Source organism: Mercenaria mercenaria, chromosome 13, assembly GCF_021730395.1.
Source record: "Mercenaria mercenaria strain notata chromosome 13, MADL_Memer_1, whole genome shotgun sequence".
Lineage (NCBI taxonomy): Eukaryota > Metazoa > Mollusca > Bivalvia > Venerida > Veneridae > Mercenaria > Mercenaria mercenaria.
Genome location: NC_069373.1, coordinates 9,255,372 through 9,278,934, shown reverse-complemented (window position 1 = coordinate 9,278,934; position 23,563 = coordinate 9,255,372). Strand labels below are relative to the sequence as shown.

Here is a 23,563-nt window from a genome sequence, read left to right as displayed (position 1 = left end):
CGTTAAAGTCTAGTACCCGTTCTAGTAATAAGGACAAGAGGACCATGATGGTCCTGAATCGCTCACCTATCCCCACATGACCCAGTGTTGAACTGAGTATGACATCGTTATTTCTATTATTTGACAAAGTGACCTAGTTTTTCAGCACATGTGACATAGATATCATCAAGATAAAAAATTCTGACCAATTTTCATGAAGATCCATTGAAAAATATGGCCTCTAGAAAGGTCACAACGTTTTTCTATTATTTGACCTAATGACCTAGTTTTTGAAGGCACGTGACCCACTTTTAAACTTGACCTAGATATCATAAAGGTGAACATTCTCACCAATTTTCATGAAGATCTCGTGAAAAATATGGCCTCTAGAGAGGTCACAAGGTTTTTCTATTTTCCGACCTACTGACCTAGTTTTTGACGGCAAATGACCCAGTTACGAACCTGACCTAGATATCATCAAGCTGAACAGTCTCACCAATTTTCATGAAGATCCACAGAGAAATATGGCCTCTAGAGAGGTCACAAGGTTTTTCTATTTTTAGACCTACTGACCTAGTTTTTGACCCCACGTGACCCAGTTTCAAACCTGACCTAGATATCATCAAGATGAACCTTCTGACCAATATTCATGAAGATCTCATGAAAAATATGGCCTCTAGAGAGGTCACAAGGTTTTTCTATTTTTAGATCTACTGACCTAGTTTTTAACCCCACGTGACCCAGTTTCGAACTTGATCTAGATATCATCAAGGTGAACATTCTCACCAATTTTCATGAAGATCCATTGAAAAATATGGCCTCTAGAGAGGTCACAAGGTTTTTCTATTTTTAGACCTACTGACCTAGTTTTTGACCGCACGTGACCCAGTTTCGAACTTGACCTAGATATCATCAAGGTGAACATTCTGACCAATTTTCATGAAGATCCATGAAAAATGTGACCTCTAGAGTGGTCACAAGGTTTTTCTATTTTTAGACCTACTGACCTAGTTTTTGATCCCACATGACCCAGTATCGAACTTGACCTAGATATCATCAAGGTGAACATTCTGACCAATATTCATGAAGATCTCATGAAAAATATGGCCTCTAGAGAGGTCACAAGGTTTTTCTATTTTTAGATCTACTGACCTGTTTTTACCCCCACGTGACCCAGTTTCGAACTTGACCTAGATATCATCAAGCTGAACATTCTGACCAATTTTCATGAAGATCCATTGAGAAATATGGCCTCTAGAGAGGTCACAAGGTTTTTCTATTTTTAGACCTAATGACCTAGTTTTTGACCCCACGTGACCCAGTTTCGAACTTGACCTAGATATCATCAAGGTGAACATTCTGACCAATATTCATGAAGATCTCATGAAAAATATGGCCTCTAGAGAGGTCACAAGGTTTTTCTATTTTTATACCTACTGACCTAGTTTTTGACCCCACGTGACCCAGTTTCGAACTTGACCTAGATATCATCAAGCTGAACATTCTGACCAATATTCATGAAGATCTCTTGAAAAATATGGCCTCTAGAGAGGTCACAAGGTTTTTCTATTTTTATACCTACTGACCTAGTTTTTGACCCCACGTGACCCAGTTTCGAACTTGACCTAGATATCATCAAGGTGAACATTCTGACCAATTTTCATGAAGATCTTTTGAAATATATGGCCTCTAGAGAGGTCACAAGGTTTTTCTATTTTTAGACCTACTGACCTAGTTTTTGATCGCACGTGACCCAGTTTCGAACTTGACCTAGATATCATATAGGTGAACATTCTGACCAATTTTCATAAAGATCCCATGAAAAATGTGACCTCTAGAGTGGTCACAAGCAAAAGTTTACGGACGCACGGACGGACGACGGACGCCGCGCGATCACAAAAGCTCACCTTGTCACTTTGTGACAGGTGAGCTAAAAATGCGATACGCAAGCGATTTTTTACGAATTGGGTATTAGGAATTTAACATGCGTTTCAGTACGCACGCTGTATGAATTCAATTGGGTTTTCTGCAATTTTAATTGCGTAAATATGCAAATACGCAGCTTATCTGGAGCTCTGTTTTTTATTATATACCGGTACCTATATAAATTCTGTAAAAAATCGGCTTGTATTTCACAATCAAATATGAACAGACAGACAAAAATTCCGTATTGTAACTTTTAAATTCCATATTGTACCTTCCGTATTGTATGCTGCCGGACTATTTTCATTAATATGCATGACCCGACATATTTCTATAAATTGTGCACATGAAAACTTCACTAAGTTCCATCCAATATCTATAAATATTGAAGATTTCATTCAAGAACAAAACAAGAATCAAAATGGTAAAGGTATATAATAAAAGGGTCATTATATAAGTAGCTAAATCTGGGACTTTGTATTCGGCTCTCGTAGATTTTGCAGGTAGGATCACACTTGGCGCTTGCATGCCTCGTGAGATCCGATCTGGCAAAATCCACTCAAGTCGAATACTGCATCCTAGATCAAGCTACATTTTTTTTTGTACTGTTATAATAACCCTATTTTATTTTACTAGGTATATGCGTAATATTGCACATGCAATCTGTGGTTTAGTGATTCATGTTATATATGTACAAGTATCAAAACAAATGGTTAGTGGTGACACACTTTGAAAATATCATTATGATTTATCACTCAAAAGATATGTTTGTAAGTATATATATGATAGTTGTTAAAAGGAATTTACCATAACTCCAATGTTTCATGGTACTGATACAAATGTACCAAATCTGAAAAATAGGGAAAGGCAGCGACGTCTTCATTACTAGGGCTGTAATGAATACACTATAGGGCGAATATAATACGTATCAGGAATACAGGCTGAAATACAGGCTGACAAATAAGAATATCATTCCCTGAAAATGAATTCTGTACTAAAAGGTCACTGAACATAATGTGGCTTATGCCAACAATATATAGCAGTCTGATGACTTGATTATAGTACTTACTGGGTACTCAAAACTGTTCAAAAGTTAAAAAACACTTGAGTCAACATGTAAGCTTAAAGATTTGGATTCAAATGACTAAAAGTAAAACTACCAACTGTTTGGCAAAAAAAAAAATATAACTAAACGCGACCGAAAACTGATGACGTGTATTTGGCAGGAGGATTCCCTATTTCATCAGTTCATATGTAGACAATTTTCGGATGTCAAGAAGGTGGAATTCCCACAATGTTGAAATCAAATATTATATATAAATCTGACTATGAATTCAATCACATTTCAAATCAAGAAAACTATAAAAAGCATTTTATTAATGGTAAACCAGGACATCAAATATCAGCCCTATGACTTATCAAATCAATGTTGTGAAAATATTTGTCAACTGTTGTGGATGGGGTAATACGAAAAAACTAGATGCCCACGGGCAACATGTCCAGCCCGCCAGCTGTCAAAAGGACTAGGAGTTGCACATATGACACCCTGTTTCATTGAGGCAAACATTTATGCCAAATAAAAAATGATTGCAAAAAGTTACAATATAAGTTATTTATAGTAACAACAAAGGGAAGTAAATCTTAAAAAAAAAATCTAAGTCCACACAAAAATCCTTACCAGTAGAGATAGGTCAAAATACACCTCAAAATTGGATGTAACATGCATATTGTACTGCAGAAAAGTGGTCTTGATTTCTCCCTACGACCAGTAATAAAAAAGTTACAATATAAGCTATTTAAAGAAACAACAAAGGGAAGTAATTCTAGATTCTTGCCCATGAAACTCCGTCTCATGATGGTAAACAATTGTGCCAAGTTACATCAAAATCCCTCCATGCATGAAAAAGAAATGCTCCGGACAAAGACATTCTTGTATCTGACCTTTGTCCTCTAGGTGTGACCTTGACCTTAGACCTAGGGTCCTGGTTCTTGCGCATGAAGAGTCTTCTTTTTTTTTTATGACTTATGAAAAATAATAAGTCAACTCAGAATTGTTTCATGAATTTTAAAATACTCCATTTCATCGCTGTACGAAGTTTCATAAATAAATGTATGTTGAGTCAATTAATGTCACTGACATGTCATTTCCGGTGTGAAATATTTTAACCATTTTTAAAACACAATAGCTTAGCTATATTTGTGTTTGAAAATATCTAAAATTTCGAAAGACGCGTCATCTTATAATTGTTTTTAATAATTTATTGTAGGTTGATTGTGATTTGTTTTGTTTTGCATTTTAACACCGTTTTTCAACAGTACTTAACGGACAATTAACTTAACCAGAGTTTCTGGATTCCGTGCTAGTAAAAACCTGTTCTCCGCAAGTAGTTGTCAACTTCCCCACATGATTATGAGATGGAGGACAAATGATTACAGTCACAATATCCCCTATCAAATCGTCGCGGAGAAGAAAAGCCTCGCCCAGGGATCACACTCGCGATCATGCGATCCGCAAATCTGCGGTGTCCTTATTGAGCTTGCGAAGCAAGTTCTTCAGCTTATATAAATCAATTTCGACATTTCATTCCTGATGAATCCATTCATCGAAGCGGGCCCGGACTAGCTAGGCTCTCTGCACTGTTAATGAATACGCTTTTGAAATGAAGGCACATATATACAGGTGTTGTGTTTTTTCTCTTTTCTTTTCCAGAATAACAGTAATGATTTTTAAAAAAACTGAGGAATATATACATCTAGTTTAGGTATCACAGAGCGGGACATGGATGTTTTTGTCATGCTAAAACGTGTGCACGTATTAGTTACTTCGTACTCACTTAATATCTATTACTTGCGCACGTAATAAGAATTACGTTATGTGTGCACGTAATTGTATTAAACATCTGTGCACGTATTATTATAAAAATACCTCTGCGCACATAATCACTCCGCATGATGGAAAGCTTACTATAGATATCACTTATTAGCTTATACGTGGGCACGTGCGTAGGTGTTTCTTAGACTAACACGTGCGTACCGAGCAACTATGCCGGTTCTTTATCGATGCAACCGTTTCGTCTCGAATCTGTCTGTCTTTCTATTCGAGGAAAGGAAAAGCGGTAATACAGAGGAAAGTCGGGTCATCTGCTTCTCACTATGCAACCATGACCTATTGTCATTTTGTAAACAATTTATACCTACCGCTCTAATGAATTCAGTGTTCAATACCATTAGAATAAAATCAAATGTCTTCATGCGCGCATACAAATGTTACTACTTAGGTATATTCCTGGTCGTCTTGTAAACTGATTTTAATATAAACGCAATATATAATATAAATGGAACAATTGTAATTGGAATATAACAAAATGGACTAAATCAAATGATTTTCTTTCATCTATAATCCAAAATCTTTTGCAGGAAATCGTAAGCATTTTACGTTACATATATAAGGGCATTTTGGTGGGAAACTGCACGTGCCTTTCATGTCACTCCTTCGTAATGATCTTACATACGCTAATGTATATTTCGTGCTTCTCATATCGATATTATAGTTTCGTGTCAAAGGAAACGTTTTTGATTTAATCCAGGAAATTAATTTGAATAAACTACCTAGATATGCTTCCATAGTTTTTCAACTTACTTGATGAAAATACTTCATTACATATTTAAACAAGTGAATGAAGTATTGCCATGCAATACATAGTCCCCTACTGGAAGGCACCTAATTTTCTCTACTGCAGTATAACATAATGAACTGATATCTGTCAATGATGTATAAACAATATTGTACTATATATACAATATAATATAACAAAGCACTTGGATTAAAATTTGCATATATAAAAACGTACAGTTGTTTTCATTTGGATTTTTTTTTGGTCGATTATACAAAAAATTATCATAAAAGTTATTTATAGTAACAACAAAGTGAAATAAACCCTAAAAAAAAAAAAAAAAAAAAAATCTATAAAATTTAAGTCCACAAGAAACTCTTTACCAGGTAGAGATAGATCAAAATACACCTAAAATTTGGATGTACCGTGCATGTTGTACCACAGAAAAGTGGTCTCAATTTTTCCCTACGGCCAGTAATAAAAAGTTACAATATAATCTATTTATAGTAACAACAAAGGGGCATAATTCTAAAAAAAGTGTGCCTCATAGTGGTGAACATTTCTACCAAGTTACATCAAAATCCCTCCATGCATGAAGAAGAAATGCTCCGGACAAACTCATTCTTGAATTTGACCTTTAACCTCTAAGTATGACCTTGACCTTAGACCTAGGGACCTGGTTCTGGCATGTGACAATTCGTCTGATGGTGGTGAACATTTGTGCCAAGTTACATTACAATCCCTCAATGCATAAAGAAGAAATGCTCCAGAAAAGTCATTCTTGAATTTGACCTTTGACCTCTAAGTATGACCTTGACCTTAGACCTAGAGCCGGGGCTTTGCGCACAACACTTTGTCTCATCCAGGGAAATGTTTGTGCCAACTGATATTTAAATCCTGTTTTGCATGACAAAGTTATAGACCGGACAGGAAAAAAATCTTACTGACCTTTGATCTCAAAGTGTGACCTTGACCTTTAAGCTAGGGTTCTGGGTTTTGCGCAGGACACATCGTCTCATCATGGGGAACATTTATGCCAAGTAATACTGTAATCCTTTGATGGATGACAAAATTCATGGACCGGACAGGAAAAAAACCCTATTGACCTTTGGCCTCCAATTGTTACCTTGACCTTTGAGCTAGGGGTCCGGGTTTTGCACATGACATGTTGCCTCATAATGGGGAACATTTGTGCCAAGTAATATCAAAATCCCTTCATGGATGACAAAGTTATAGACCGGACAGGAAACAGACTCTGTTCATGCCATGTTAACATTTGACTGCTAAGTGTGACCTTGACCTTTGAGCTAGGGGTCTGAAAGTTGTGCAAGACACATCGTCTTATTATGAGGTACAATTAAGCCAACTGATATTAAAATCCCTTCATAGATGGGAGAGTTATGGACCGGACAGGAAAAAAGCCCTGTTGACCTTTGACCTCAAATTGTGACCTTGACCTTTGAGCTAGGGGTGCAGGTTTTCCGCACGACACATCGCCTAATCATGGGGAACATTTTTGCCAAGTAATATTAAAATCCCTTCATGGATGAAAGAGTTATGGACCGGACACGAAACAGACCCTGTTCATGCCATGTTAACATTTGACTGCTAAGTGTGACCTTGACCTTTGAGCTAGGGGTCTGAAAGTTGTGCATGACACATCATCTTATTATGAGGTACAATTGTGCCATGTGATATTAAAATCCCTTCATGGATGGGAGAGTTATGGACCGGACAGGAAAAAAGCCCTGTTGACCTTTGACCTCCAATTGTGACCTTGACCTTTAAGCTAGGGGTCTGGGTTTTGCGCATGACACGTCGTCTCATCATGGGGAACTTTTGTGCCAAGTAATATTAAAATCCCTTCATGGATAAAAGAGTTATGGACCGGACACGAAATTGCGGACGGACGGAATGACAGAATGACGGAATGACGGAAAAGCGCATTCCTATAGTCCCCGAAACTGGTTTTCAACCAGTAGGGGACTAATAAAAAATCACCAAAAACATGAAAAGTGTAAACTTGTAAGACAAAGTCCTGTCTCCTGATTAATTCGACGAAGGTTTTGCTTTATATGAATGTCACACAAGAACATTCCGTATACAAAACAAAACAAAAAAAACACTAAATATGTAAGGAGATATAGAAGCAAAAATGCTTTTTAAAAGTTAATATTTCATCAAGTATGTGAAATAACTCGCTAAATTACTATAAATAAAAAAAAATGCAAAACTGTTTCTTTGTTGCTATGGTAACGCATATGAAATGAAAGTTTTGGATTTTAGTTTTAGAAATTTTCTTGATACGAAATAAAACGAAACAGACATAATAAGTAGAGAATACGTCTATGTAGATGTATAAAATAAAAAAACAAGAGCTGTCTCCGTAGGATGACACATGCCCCCGATGGCACTTTGAATGAATAGTTATGGCCGATGTTAGAGTTTAGGACCTTTGACCTACGGAGCTGGGTCTTGCGCTCGACACATCTTCTTACTGTGTCACACATTCATGCATAGTTATTTTAAAATCCATGCATGAATGACAAAGATATGGACCGGACATGCCCATCAATGCACTATCATGAAAAATGATCTTTAACGTCTAAGTGTGACCTTGACCTTTTAGCTACGGACCTGGGTCTTGCGTGTGACACGTCGTCTTACTGTGGTACACATTCATGCCAAGTTATTTGAAAATCCATCCATCGATGACAAAGATATGGACCGGAAACGCCCATCAATGCACTATCCTTTAACGTCTAAGTGTGACCTTGACCTTTGAGCTACGGACCTGGGTCTTGCGCACTGCACGTCATCTTACTGTGGTACACATTCATGCCAAGTTATTTGAAAATCCATCCATCGATGACAAAGATATGGACCAGACACACCCATCAATGCACTATCCTTTAACGTCTAAGTGTGACCTTGACCTTTGAGCTACGGACCTGGGTCTTGCGCACTGCACGTCATCTTACTGTGGTACACATTCATGCCAAGTTATTTGAAAATCCATCCATCGATGACAAAGATATGGACCAGACACACCCATCAATGCACTATCCTTTAACGTCTAAGTGTGACCTTGACCTTTGAGCTACGGACCTGGGTCTTGCGCACTGCACATCGTCTTACTGTGGTACACATTCATGCCAAGTTATTTGAAAATCCATCCATCGATGACAAAGATATGGACCGGACACACCCATCAATGCACTATCCTTTAACGTCTAAGTGTGACCTTGACCTTTGAGCTACAGACCTGGGTCTTGCGCACTGCACGTCATCTTACTGTGGTACACATTCATGCCAAGTTATTTGAAAATCCATCCATCGATGACAAAGATATGGACCGGACAAGAAAATTGCGGACAGACCAACAGACAGACAGACAGTTTAAAAACTATATGCCTCCCTTCGGGGGCATAAAAATCTTATTTCTCAAAAGAGTTTTCGGTCGTCCTTACATGAAAGAGTTATCTCCCTTGTTTTCCTTGTTTTTGCACGATCATTCTGTCTTAGAATACAAAATAAAAATTCGTTTCAAGAAGTTGGATCACTGTGTATTGTGATGACATACAATTTATAGGGTAATAAAATAAAATATATTGCAAAATAGTTTTCTATACCCGCATTCTAAATGATCAAGTATCTTTTCAGCGTAAGTCTTAGATAGGTGTAATAATCAATTATTTTTTGTTCATTACCGACGTCTGGTCGTTATATCTTACTGGATTTTGAAAAATATAGTTAATTACCAATGGAATGGTGTTGTTTTAAATGCATATTTAGTGGGGGCCATTTTTGGTCCTTATCATATCCCGTCCTTTTCAGGCTTTAACATTAGCATTGGGTAGACATTGTACCAACAATATTGAATCATAAGAAAAATATTAAGAATCATAGGGTGATTGTTAATATATTTCAAGGACATCTAAAGCCAAGTAGAAAATGTATTACAGGATAATTTTTTAGAATGTTGTTTGAATAGATGTTAGATTTGAACTTGACCTATAGTTCATAAAGATCAACATTCTGACCAAGTTTCATTAAGATATGGTCATAAATGTGGCCTCTACAGTGTTAACTAGCCTTTCCTTTGATTTAACCTGGTGACCTAGTTTTTGATCCTACATGACCCAGATTCAAACTGGACCTTAAGACCATCAATTGCATAATGAGTGCAATAAGTGCATAGCGGGAGAAAGGTCTTAGTTACCTATACCTGTAATCACCAGTTATAAAGAAAGATATAAATCTCAATGTGAATTGGTTGTCAGATACTGTAATATCGTATGTCTTGTACCGGTGTCAGACCTTGGTAATACACATAGGATTTAACTAGGTGTAATTATTTGATTTCTAAAATATTTTATTTTCTTCAACATTGGGACCAATTGGAATAATTTATAAATTCATACATTTAAGTACAATTATAAGATAAATCTATGATATCTAGAAATAACATAATAATTATTATGCATGACAAATTACGTCTGCAGGGTTATACAAATTGCCTATTCAAAAGCTTTTAGCCTTGAAAATGTCGCTTTGCTGATTTTTCAACCAACATTTTATCAATTTTTGACATTGTATTATAATTTCATTACAGAAATTTGCCTCTTTAAACCGTTAGCATAGATGGCATAAGATTGTAATATTTTAAATTGTCAGGATTATTACAAAATAAGCAATCAAATAGAAGATAATGAACTTAATTGCAAAACTCTACTTAAATTGTTATAAAACTACAAAGAAATTGGTGAATTTCAATGCACGTTAAATCAACTAATTATATAAATCAGTTTACTACGGAAAAGGAACAATTTTTTTTTTGTTCGCTATATGTTTATAACAAACTCATGCTATAATGAACATATTTTGCTTGTCCCGATAAGTTTGTTATAATGGAGTTAACTGTACTTCATACCATAATATAGACTTCTTTTTCTATTTCATTTTTTTCTATTTTCTTCTATTTTTCTATTTTTTTCTATATATATATATATTTTTTTTATTTTCTTGTTGTAACCAAATAAATTAGCCAGTTTACTTGTGTATGCTTGCCAGATTTTCACTACGCAGCTGCGTATCTGCATAAAAGCAGCTACACGCCTGGTAGGAAAACAATCTGGTCATGTTAGAATATGTTTTTGGTACAATTTGTTTAAATCTATTTTGTAGTAAGTTGTACTTGTTTTTAAATAAATGTATATTTCTTTGTCTATTTTCGAATGTGTTTGCATTAATTGAAACTCATTGTAAAGCTGTAAGGGGAATGCTCAATTTATAAATATTACTATGAAAACTAGAACTGTCACAGGAGTGACAAATACCCCCACAATACGGTCTTGTCACAGAAGAATGGCAACCATAAGAAAGACATGGCCACAAGAAGGTGCAATTTCCATCGAACTTGACCTGTATTTCATGATGTTACACCTGTGTACCAAAATTTATCTAAATCTGTCAAGCCTTTTGTGAGTTATTGTCCTGCAACCATGAGTTCGACAAATTTTAAGTTGGAAAGGGGCCATAACTACATATAAAATTGGTAGTTTGTAGCCAAAGTCGAACTTTACCTCTATTTTATGATGTTACACCTGTGTAACAAAATTTATCTAAATCTGTCAAGCCTTTTGTGAGTTATTGTCCTGCAACCATGAGTTTGACAAATTTTAAGTTGGAAAGGGGCCATAACTACATAATTATAAAATTGGTAGTTTGTAGTCAAAGTCGAACTTTACCTCTATTTTATGATGTTACACCTGTGCAACAAAAACATTTAAATCTGTCAAGAACTGTCACTGGAGTGTTTAATGACTCCAATGGTGGATGAATATTGCACAATAGCTCAGTCTGTGTTAAAAAATATCAAATAATAAGAGAGGTACAGATAAAATGTATCAAAACACTATATAAGTATAATTCTAAGCAAAAAGGGGGCATAATTCAAGAAATATTGGTGTCAGAGTTATGCACCTTGTGTCACATACTGTGGGTGATAAGGAGGAACATTTGTTTTAAGTCTGAATCAAATCCATTTAGTAATAATTAACTGAGATATAGTGAAAATGCATCAAAATCAACCTTAAACTAGAGATGCTTTTGAGAAAAGCGCATGTCTCCCACAACTGCCCCTATGAAAAATGTTAGTTTCTCTAGATGTTTTAGACGAGTGGATCCAATTAGATGGTCTGGATGAGTGGATCCAATCAGTAATTCAAGGGCCATAAATCAAAAGTGTCTGGGCGGATTTGGCTAGTTAGCGAACTTGGGGAAGGTCTTATGGCCAAACACATTTTGTTCAACTTTGGTGAAGATCGGATGAGAAATGTTCGACTTCGAGAGCGGACAAGAGTAAACAGACAGATTTTTTTGGTAATTCAAGGGCCGTAACTCTAAAATGCCTGGACCGATTTGGCTAGTTATAGAACTTGGCCGAGGTCTCATGGTCAAACACATTTTGTTCAAGTTTGGTGAAGATCGGATGAGAAATGTTTGATTAAGAGTGCGGACATGAGTAAAAAGGCCAATTTTTCGATAATTCAAGGGCCTTAACTCCAAAATGCCTGGACCGATTTGGCTAGTTATCGAACTTGGCCGAGGTCTCATGGTTAAACACATTTTGTTCAAGTTTGGTGAAGATCGGATGAGAAATGTTTGATTAAGAGTGCGGACATGAGTAAAAAGGCTAATTTTTCGATAATTCAAGGGCCTAACTCCAAAATGCCTGGACCGATTTGGCTAGTTATCGAACTTGGCCGAGGTCTCATTGTCAAACACATTTTGTTTAAGTTTGGTGAAGATTGGATGAGAAATATTCGAATTAGAGTGCGGACAAGAGTAAAAAGACCAATTTTTGTTAATTCAAGAGCCATAACTCCAAGAAGCCTGGACCGATTTGGCTAGTTATCGAACTTCGCCGAGGTCTTATGGTCAAACACATTTTGTTCAAGTTTGGTGAAAATCGGATGAGAAATGTTCAACTTAGAGTGCGGACAAGCTTTGTGACAGACACACACACAGACACACATACACACAGACTGGAGTAAATCAATATGTCTTCCACACCACTGTGTGGTGGGAGACATAATTCTAAGTAAAAGGGGGCATAATTCATGAAAAATTGGTGTCAGAGTTATGCACCTTGTGTCACATGATGTGGGTGATAAGGTGGAACATCTTTTTTAAGTTTGAATCAAATCCATTTAGTAATAACTGAGATATAGATTTCGGGACGCGACGGGACAAAACGGACTCCTATATAGCACGCCCTCCACCCCCAAACATGTTTGGTGGGGGTATAATGATACCAATTACCCACGCTCATAGCCACTTCAAAAGCCTGGACACTAACTTTTTTTCATGGTGTCCCAGAGTGCCCCCTATATATAGTCTATAGTCACCAAGACTTTGGGAAAAATGTACTAAAATTGACTAAAACTGCTAAATCTTAAAGTGTATCTATTTCTACTTTTGATACAAATTAAATTTAAATTTAAAATTGAATTTTTACAGGTTCCGTCAAGCCCAAATCAAATTCAATGTTCTTTAGCCCAATCACGAAAGACTGTTTCAAACATATATGGCCATTTAAACTAGATGCCCATGGGCAACATGTCGAGCCCGCCAGCTGTCAAAAGGACTAGGAGTTGCACATGACACCCTGTCTCATTGAGGCAAATATTTATGCCAAATAAAAAATGATTGTAAAAAGTTACAATATAAGTTATTTATAGTAACAACAAAGGGAAGTAAATCTTTAAAAAAAATCTAAGTCCACACAAAAATCCTTATCAGTAGAGATAGGTCAAAATACACCTCAAAATTGGATGTAACATGCATATTGTACTACAGAAAAGTGGTCTTGTTTTTCCCTACGACCAGTAATAAAAAAGTTACAATATAAGCTATTTATAGTAACAACATGGGGAAGTAATCCTAGGTTCTTGCACATGACACTCCGTCTCATGATAGTGAACAATTGTGCCAAGTTACATCAAAATCCCTCCATGCATGAAAAAGAAATGCTCCGGACAAAGTCATTCTTGTATCTGACCATTGACCTCGAAGTGTGACTTTGACCTTAGACCTAGGGTCCTGGTTCTTGCGCATGACACTCCGTCACATGGTTGTAAACATTTGTGCCAAGTTACATCAAAATCCCTCCATGCATGAAGAAGAAATGCTCCGGACAAAGTCATTATTAAATTTAACATTTGACCTCCAAGTGTGACCTTGACCTTTGAGATAGGAACCTGCGGTGTACGCATGACACTCCGTCTCACCAAGGTTAACATTCATGCCAAATATAAACGAGATTGCTCCATGCATGTCAAAGTTATGGTCCCGACAAACAAATCCGGACGCACGCACACACATACACTGAACAGCCATTTGGACAACTATGTCTTCCCTTCCTCAAGTGGACTCGACAAAAATAGGAATCCCGGAGGTACACCTAGCTTTGAATAATTTGTGTCCCTCAGTAGTAATTTGGGGTCTTCAGGATCCCAGGACACCATTAGTGTCAAGACCTAGCTGCTTCCTTAGAAGTAAGAGGATTGTATCAGGAAGAAAAATAAGCCCAGTTTAGTATCTGTTCATGGAGACCGTGCTCTTGTAGCTAATGCATACGTTTAATTGGCTGAAATTACATGTAATATGATGTTTCCGAAAGTTTGTTACATTTCAGCAGAGTATTACTTAGATACAGCAGATACTGTATTTATGATGTTTATCCGAGAAGCTAAAAAGATTACTGTAGACAGGATGTATTTATACACATAATATTAGAGTTTTACCTGAATGATGATTGGTTTATAGTACACGAATCTTCGAATTCAAACTTGCGTAACTATTTATGTAAGAGTGTGTAGTTGACAGTCGTGGTGAGCTTGGCTATCTCCGTAAATGCTGTATCCTTGTGAATTCATTTCCGCCATTTGATTTAAATTGATTAAACTAATAGTAGTAAATGCAAGCGTTTGATATGACTTTGAATTACAAAAATGCCATCTATTTGCTGGTATATCTACCGAAAAGCATCTGAAATGTAGTATTTAAGGAGGTAGGTTACCTAATGTTACCAGGGTAAATTCAAATTAGTTGAACCGCAGCAATTTTTTGTATTTCGTGTAATTTAATGTTTTAACTGCTACAATCTCAATTCCGTTTACATGTATCTCTGTCCATTCAAATACATTTTTTATCCAGGTTTGAAATACATGACCCTCCAAAGGTATTTTATATTGGAAGAAGAAGGAAAATATGGATATTTAAATCCGGACATTTGCCCCCCAGGACATTTGCCCCCCAATGAAAAAGTGGACTGCTGGACATTTGCCCCCCAGTTGAAATGGTAGATAGGACATTTGCCCCCCAGCGCTTATTTCTGAAACGCACTTTTGCCCCCCAATAGTTTTGTCCCCCAGTGATTTTTTGGGACTTTGGTACAAGACATTTGTCATATTTTAGGGGACAATGGCTTTGTTTTATACAATTCTGTAGTAGATAATTGCCAAATTAACAAGTTTGAGTGTTAAAAACATTGCACTAATTAAGAAATTATAACTGTTATGAGCACTTTTATTACTCAATAATAGGCTATTATTTACCTTAACACTTGAAAGAAATTAACATATTTATCAAATTATTATCAATAAAACAATTTTTTTTTACTGAAAATTGCCTTTTAGAGTAATTATGATAATAAAACAACCAAATATACAGTTATATATACTGGCATATAGGAGAGATCGTGTAGGTATAGTACTATACAAATCCGATGTATTTTCTATTTTTGGAACTGATAAAACAGTGCTCGGGTGGGCAGAAGCCGATCGTCCATGTTTATTTGTAAACAGTGATGTTTTTCTAACGGTCTAAACTTTCTTAAAATACAAATTACATCAATAATTTTTTGATCAACGGAAAGGTTATAAAACAAGCAATTTATTGATTACTTTTAATTGTTATTTCGAAATGAAATTGATTAATTATGAACGCTTAACTTACACTGTTTTTCTAAAAGTTTTGAACATCACTACGCCGCTTTTAAAATAATGTGTCATTTAAAACGGTTATTCATTGAAAAAAGATATTTGGATACAAAAATATGAAAATTGTTAGTATTTCAAATCTTTTTGAATTTTGAAAATCCATCTATGGGCAAAAAAGTTATTAAAAATTAAAAATTCTGATTCCATATGCAAACAGAGTAAAAACATTTGTTTTGCCAACCACCAGATAAACAGATGTTAACGCGTGACGTCACGACGATCTCTCCTATAGGTAAAAAATATTGGGGGGCAAATGTCCATTCCAAAAATAAGCAATGGGGGGCAAATGTCCTATCTGCCATTTCAACTGGGGGGCAAATGTCCAGCAGTACATTTTTTCATTGGGGGGCAAATGTCCTGGGGGGCAAATGTCCTACAATCCTTTTCAGTGTATTTTGGTTTCATTGTTATCCGTAGAAGTCTACATTATATATTATTTTACTAGTATGCGCATTAGCTTTCTAATATAGGCTTAAAATGAATATGTCGTGAGGCTCGTGTTTCCATGGTAACACATTTTCTCTCATTTTTAAACAACTATGTATGAAAACGTTTTTTTTTTCAATGGCTTCGGTGCCATTCTGTTAATGACCAACATGGAATATATAGGCTAGTTCAACTGACCCAAAATAAGACATGTATACATAGGCCTAATGAGCCATAAATCATGAGACGCACCAGTTTTTTGTTTTAGATAATGACTAACAGTCATTGTATTCGCATCATGGTAAGGACATTTTATGGTTTACTGAACTATTACTTTGCAATGCAACAACATTTCAATGAATTTGACACTTACAACAATCTGCGAATCGCTTTGCAAACAGGTACGCTATTTTGTACACTTAGGTCACCATATATTTTACAAAACTCTTAAAATAAAATAATGTAACTGTTGGAAAATCTTTATTTCAGCCACTTGTAAAATACGAGAGATAAAGGAGGAAGAAAACATACTGACTTCCACTGATTTCAGATGCAACCGCATATTCGTATCCCCCTGCATCCGAAACTATAATATGGTGACATTTTTCTCCGACTGTACTATTTCGGTTATCTCCCTGGTAACATTCTTCTCCGATTGTACTATTTCGGTTATCTCCCTGCTTTCGCCAGCATCAAATGGCTACTTTCAGTCACACGATCAGAATACCGATGCAAAATTGCAAAATGGCAGCGAACAAATAAAACACAACAAAATAACTTATAAAAGTTGAAAATTGCCGTTAAATCTATGCAAATAACTCCTGCTTCACTGACATTTTTAAATCTATTCCATATTCTTTTCGTTCTGCGACAAAAATCTAGTCAAGACAGCTTATACAGCTTGTCTGGGCATGAAGTACATGCTCAGAAGTCAGCGTACATGCCAAAACAAGATTGCGAATGTGACAGTTAACAAGTTTTTCAACACAATTTGATAATTATGACAATTATGATTCAATAGGCCTATGTGTACATGTCTTGTTATGGGTCAATAATTTATACCAGCCTGGTCCAAACAGGCCATCTCTCTTGACCTGTTAAAAAAGACATTGCTAGAAAGCATGCATATTATTACGATCTGCAAAAGTGAACGGACACTTTAAGGTTCATGTAAAGTCTTTTGAAACAACCCCTCGGGTTAATTTTTGTTTTAGTTTTTTATGCCACATAGGCCTTGGTAGCAATAACAGACGATTTCTTTTCTTTTAAATAAATGGCACACACTATATACTGTTAGAAAGGTCTGTTTTTAAGAGAAACAAGCTTTATCTGTTAAAAAGTTATAACGAGTTAAACCTGGTGACTGTCAGAAATTCGTATATCAAAACTAGGGCAAATCCATATCGGGAAATTGAAGAGTATTTTTCAAGGGAAGTAATTTGTTTGTAAGTTTATAACTAGAGCGCACCTGCTGAGGGGGGTATTTGGAAACGACGGTGCAAAAAAGCACAAGGTTAAACATATATTTTTATGTTATCAACTTTTTCTTTAATGATTAAATTCGATAAAAAAATGGGTCCTGGGAGGTTCGGTCAATGGGCAATGCCACAATTCGTCACTAAAAAAAAACCTACTTTCAGTTCTATTTTTTTTTAATATTGCTTTAATTTTCCGAAAATAAAAAAATGCACCCCCTTTGGAGGCCTCTTATGAATAGAAATTAGCCTCGTTTTGATAACTTTATATATAGTATGATGTGTGTACAGCTATTTTTGTTTCCCATATGACACTATTCGAAACAAAAATGGCGGCCGAATTCCTCGTAAACTAGAAATTTACTGCTGAAACAAGGTAAAACTACATAATCTCAGATTAAAAACAAGGAGCTGTGTTCAATAAACGCTTGATGCCCCCGGTGGCATCCTTGTTGATACAAAGCAACCTAAGTCCAAAACGAGGTCACGGTCAAAACTGAGGTCAGGTGATGTTTGAAGATGAGGAATGATCACAGGTTACATCTGCATTAGTATCAAGTCATTCTAGTAAGGGGTATTGATACTAGACGAAACGGTCCCATCTGGTTAACCAAGAGATGGCCAATATAAAGCAACCTAAGTCCAAAATGAGGTCAAGGTCAAACAGAGGTCAGGTGATGTCTGAAGATGAGGAATGGTCACAGGTTACATCTGCATTAGTATCAAGTCATTCTAGTAAGGGGTATTGATGCTAGACGGAACGGTCCCATTTGGTTAACCAAGAGATAGCCCATATAAAGCAACCTAAGTCCAAAATGAGATCAAGGTCAAACTGAGGTCAGGTGATGTCTGAAGATGAGGAATGGTCACAGGTTACATCTGCATTAGTATCAAGTAATTCTAGTAAGGGGTATTGATGCTAGACGAAACGGTCCCATTTGGTTAACCTAGTACGGACGGACGGACGAACGAATGGACGGACAGGACAATCACTATATGCCTCCCGCATCAGTAGATGCCGGGGGCATAAATATATAGATATTTTTACATATTTGAAAAGATAAATCTTTCCTATATTTAATTAAATTAATGAAACTAAACAATTGTAATTTGATTAATGAATAATGAAACTACAGCCAATAGAAGCAGGTAAGGTTTATAATGGTTATAGATAGCGCAGCGCTCAAGCGGCCGATACGTTGTTATTCCTATCCTTGGTCTATCATAAAGAATACACCAAAGTGTTCAAAATAAGTAGAAGAAACTTTCAAGACAGGTTTTTCAATTTTGAACAACACATTTTGTCTTATATCACATGTGCTTTGACTGTTCATATTCTATTTTGTAGAAGATATCAAGCTTCTTTTTCAAAAGTATTTTGTCGTTACTTTTATAATCATTGTGTGTCTAACATATTTGTCCAGGTACTGTGTGAGTTGAAAGTGTTACAAACCATGTACATTTTAAAAAAATGCAAAAATTGCAAAATGAAAGTAGAGCTGTCAAACTGACAAAAAAATGCAGTATTTCAACAAATATAAAAGTAAACTATTTTCATTTCCCGGAGTACCTACATGTACATAAGTATGTAAGACACACAACAAAAACATACTTTGAGAAAAGGAAGTGTCTAGCCGTCCGGTAACCGGACGCCTAGCCTGCGTTCTAGTCGTCTGGTTACCGGACGACTAGCAAATCCTCAGGGGATTTTCTAGCCGTCCGGTAATTGATTTCTTAATGAATAAGTAATGAATTTATATAGTATTAAATGTTATTTACTTAAGATATAAATACTTACCTGATTTTCCAATCGATAAAACGAATGAGATCGTGTTTGTCCGTTGATAATCTATTTTTTGAAATGATAAAACATTGATCGCCGAACGTCCAAGTTACTTTGTTTAAAAAGTGATGTTTTTCTAACGGTCTAAACTTAAAATCTTAAAACACAAATTCACGGGTGGTAAACGCGCAATCCAATTCCCGCCGGGAATACGCTTAAAATGGGTTGCGCAACGTCCCGTGCTGGTGTTGCGCGTAAAAAAGACGAAATTGAGGTATCTGAAGTTATGATTTTGCTTAGTATGAGGCAAGTATAAATTTTCTCGAAAAAAGCAAAATGCTATTCGACACAGATATGATAATACATCATATGTGTAAAATATCTGGTTTGTAATTTATGATTCGGCTCTATTATCACAAAAACTCTGGCGACACGAAACGTGAAAAAAGTATGAAATCAACAAAATGGCAGTTTCTGACCTCATATGCCTAATCTGAGGACATCTGATGCTTTTTATGATAACTCAACTGTTATAAAGTAACGAATATCAAACTTATTTGTTTCAAATCCTGCTTACGGGGACATAACTGACAAAATAATCATCGGGAATGGGGTTGCGCACCGGGAATGGAGTTGCTCATATACATCATAATGTGTATAATGTATACGCGCAACTCCATTCCCGGGGCGCAACCCCATTCCCGATTATTTTTTACCAATCTTTCCCCCAAAGGCAACATTTCATTCAAGTGTATGTAATATTCATGACTGTTTTACACGTGTTTGACCATTCGAAGCGTCACATTTCCAGAAAGAAGGCACAAGAGTTAGAAAATTTGCATTTTTCATGATTCCTTGCTTTTTTGACAGCTCGAGCCATCAGAGTTTTCGTGATAACAGAGCTGATTCTTAAATTAATAAGTTGGTATTTCACACATATGATCCGTATTCATTTTTGTGTCGAATAGCATTTTGCTTTTTTTCGAAAGCACTCGTAAATGTGTAATTATTTACAAAAACAAAAACCCACCTACCTCGATTTTGTATATATTGATGCGCAACACCAGCACCGGAAGTCGCGCAACCCATTTTTAGCGTATTCCCAGTGGGAATTGGATTGCGCGTTTACCACCCGTGAAATTTATATTTTATTTATTTATTTATTTATTTATTTATTGAAGAATGGAAAGCTTATAAAACATGCAGTTCATTATTGATTTACTTTTACTATTTTTTCGAAATAAAAATTGATTAATTATTTCTGAAAGTGTCGAACATCACACTGCTGCTATTGAAATTAGATGTCACTCAAAACAGTTATTCATTAAATAATATTTGAATACTAAAATAAGAAAATTGTAAGTATTTCTAAACTGTTTTAATTTTGAAAATTCAGTGAAAAAATTGTTAAAAATATAAAAATTCCGATCCCATAAAAACCACTTGATGTACAGATTTTAATGAGTGACGTCACGGCGATCTCGCCATTAACTGATTTCGGTAAACTTTCATTTTATCGGCTGAATAATGCAGTGATTTATTGTTTATCTTAGGTATGTATTCACACATAATTTTGTTTGCAGGTAAGTATTGATATCTTAAGTAAATAACATTAAAACTATATAAAAATCATTACTTATTCATTAGGAAATCTATTACCGGACGGCTAGAAAATCCCCTGAGGATTTGCTAGTCGTCTGGTAACTGGACGGCTAGAACGCAGGCTAGGCGTCCGGTTACCGGATGACTAGACACTTCATTGAGAAAAAATATATTTGAAAAAGAAGTTTGATATTTTGTACAAAATAGAACGTAGACAGCTGAAGTACATGTTTTGTAAGACAAAATACATATTACCAAACAAGGTGACCTCAATAGAAAGTATTTTCTTCTTCTTCTTAACAACTCCGTATATGTACAATATGTTACGAATATTATGAGTCTCTCCGGTATAATTTCCAAAATGAAAATTTACCTAAGCAGGGATCACTTTTGGCCGTGATTTCGCGATATTCTCGCATTATTTTGGTGAAAATTGCATAAATTTTGCTCAAATGCGCTTAAAAATCGCATCCCCGTGGCCGTAGATCTTTTGCCGAAATTGCAACTTTTTGCTGAAACGCTGTCTTGCTGTTACTTAATTTTCGTATGACGTTCATTTAGGCGCTTGAATTTCGCTTTTATCTCCATTGAGCGTCCAATGATTATGACTACCAGACAAAAAAATCTGTTTTCACCATGTTTCAAAATACCATTGAAACAGAAATTTAAGCATTTGGAAGGACAAACTTTCTGCCTCCATTCGCGCGGATGAATGGCGTTGAGAATAACAAGATGGTGGAGAAACCTCCGGTGAAGTCCCTTCATAAAAAACGCTGAACGCCCGAATTTCCAAACGAAATGGTTGAGGGTAGGGTCATAAATAAGTTTGACTTTAAAACTGTTTTGACCTAATGGAAGTGTATTAAGTCCAGAAAGATTAAAACATAACTGAACTTCAACTTTGACAAAGCAGCTTTGAAGTAAAAGCATTAGGGGAAAAATGCATGTGGACCCACGACTTGGTTACAACTTGCATCAACCTATTCAGCAATCGGACACTTCAGCAATTCCTGGCCAGGGTTCTCGGAAACGCCGAAATCGGCGTCCCTGTACGCATAATTGGTCCCGGTATACGCGTGTTTATTGCAGCTTGGGAGTCCCCGGACGCACGTTTCTGCAGTGAGACGCAGTGAAAATTAATTGATTTACATAAATTGCGAATACACAAGGTTTGACTCGGGAGCAAAATATGTGGGCGGAGTTACTCGCTTGTCACCGATAGCCGCGTATAGCCAATCAGCGTTGCCCGTTTCCACTTCACCGCGAGACAGATCAACTTGAATACATGTGATTGTCGGTGTGATTGCATAGGTGACAATTTCTAATTGCTAACGACGGATTACGTAGTGTTCGAAGTAACTTTGATTGTTTTCTCACGTACTAATTACCAATTTTAAAGAACTTTTTAGAATCTTTTTTAAGAAAGTGATAATTAGGCTTAATTATGAATGTCCGAGTAATTTTAAGATGCTGTCGATGCCGGTCTTTATTTTTCTGCAAAATCGCTAATGTTATTTGAGGAAGCATTTATTAATATGTTGATCTTAGGCATACTGTGCATTCTTGTATTTTAGACACGTTAAAATAAAAGTAGTAATTGTTTATATATTTTCTTTTCACTGTATGTTTATATACGTTTCCATTCTGAAATAAAAAGGTTAAGAAAAAATTATCAGGAGCAATTTTTGGGCAACTTGATATTTTCACAAGGGGGATTTTGTCCAACTTGATAACTTGAATGGGGGATTTTGTCCAGGAAGATCAGAAACAGCAGGGATGTGGGGGGAGGGGGTGTTGTCCAGGGGTGATTTTTTCCTACATTAATGTTTGACTACATGTGACCTATTTTATCTTTACCTTTTTACCACACCTTAACAATATTTATGTGAAGAACTGTGTTTACAAAATGTCTGTCGGCCTACACTTAATTTGACAGTACAATAAAGGCCTGTATTTTGACGAAACGTTTAAGTCTGTCCGTCAGTCTAGTCAGTAGTTGGGACTGCAACTTTTTCAGCTTTGGGAGTCCCAGGACTGCAACTTGAAATTGCTAGTGAGAACCCTGCCTGGCACTGAATTTCAGAGTTGTAAAAGGTGTCTCTGAAAGGATATGTTTTGTTTATTTACAAGATAATTGTTCTTACAAATAAACAGATGTCTGTTTTTCAGTGTAATAAAAGCTGTCTGCCGATGTAAAATCCCATTATAAAAAGTAAAAATCCCATTCATTTTGTCAAAAAATCTCATTGATTCAAGGCAAATGGGAATTAATCTCAATTATAGTATCTGCCAAAAGTGATCCCTGCCTAAGGGGTGGTCTCAAACGCTTTACATGAACCTTAAAAGGTCAGTCTGAAAACTGGCCCCTTTATTACAATAAAACAGAATTCAGGTGAGGAGAGCAAAGTAAAAAAAACCAACTTTACCATCCATTTTGGACGACCACGTTTCCTTTTTCTACTTTCACTTTTACCGGAAATCGACTGACGGTGCTACATTTTAAATACGATGTTTTGCAGCTTTATTAGGTAACAGTACACCAAATATCCGACACATTTTGGTTATAACACACTAAATAGTTGTTGCTCTTTATTCTATATAAAATTGACCTAATTCCAATGACCGCAGCACACATCAGGACCCATTTTAAATTTCTGTAAGCTACATTTTCTTGAAGAATATTGTCAGTACTAC

General features: G+C 36.0%; 1 protein-coding gene across 1 annotated transcript in view; it reads right to left on the bottom strand.

The window, feature by feature from the left end:
• Positions 1–23,361, bottom strand: part of LOC123529917 (polynucleotide 5'-hydroxyl-kinase NOL9-like) — a 49,524-nt gene extending 26,163 nt beyond the window's left edge. Inside the window, exon 1 of the mRNA XM_053521146.1 lies at positions 23,296–23,361. The gene's annotated coding sequence lies outside the window, so the exon portion shown is untranslated. The remainder of the gene's footprint in view (positions 1–23,295) is intronic.
• Positions 23,362–23,563: the final 202 nt, after the last annotated feature.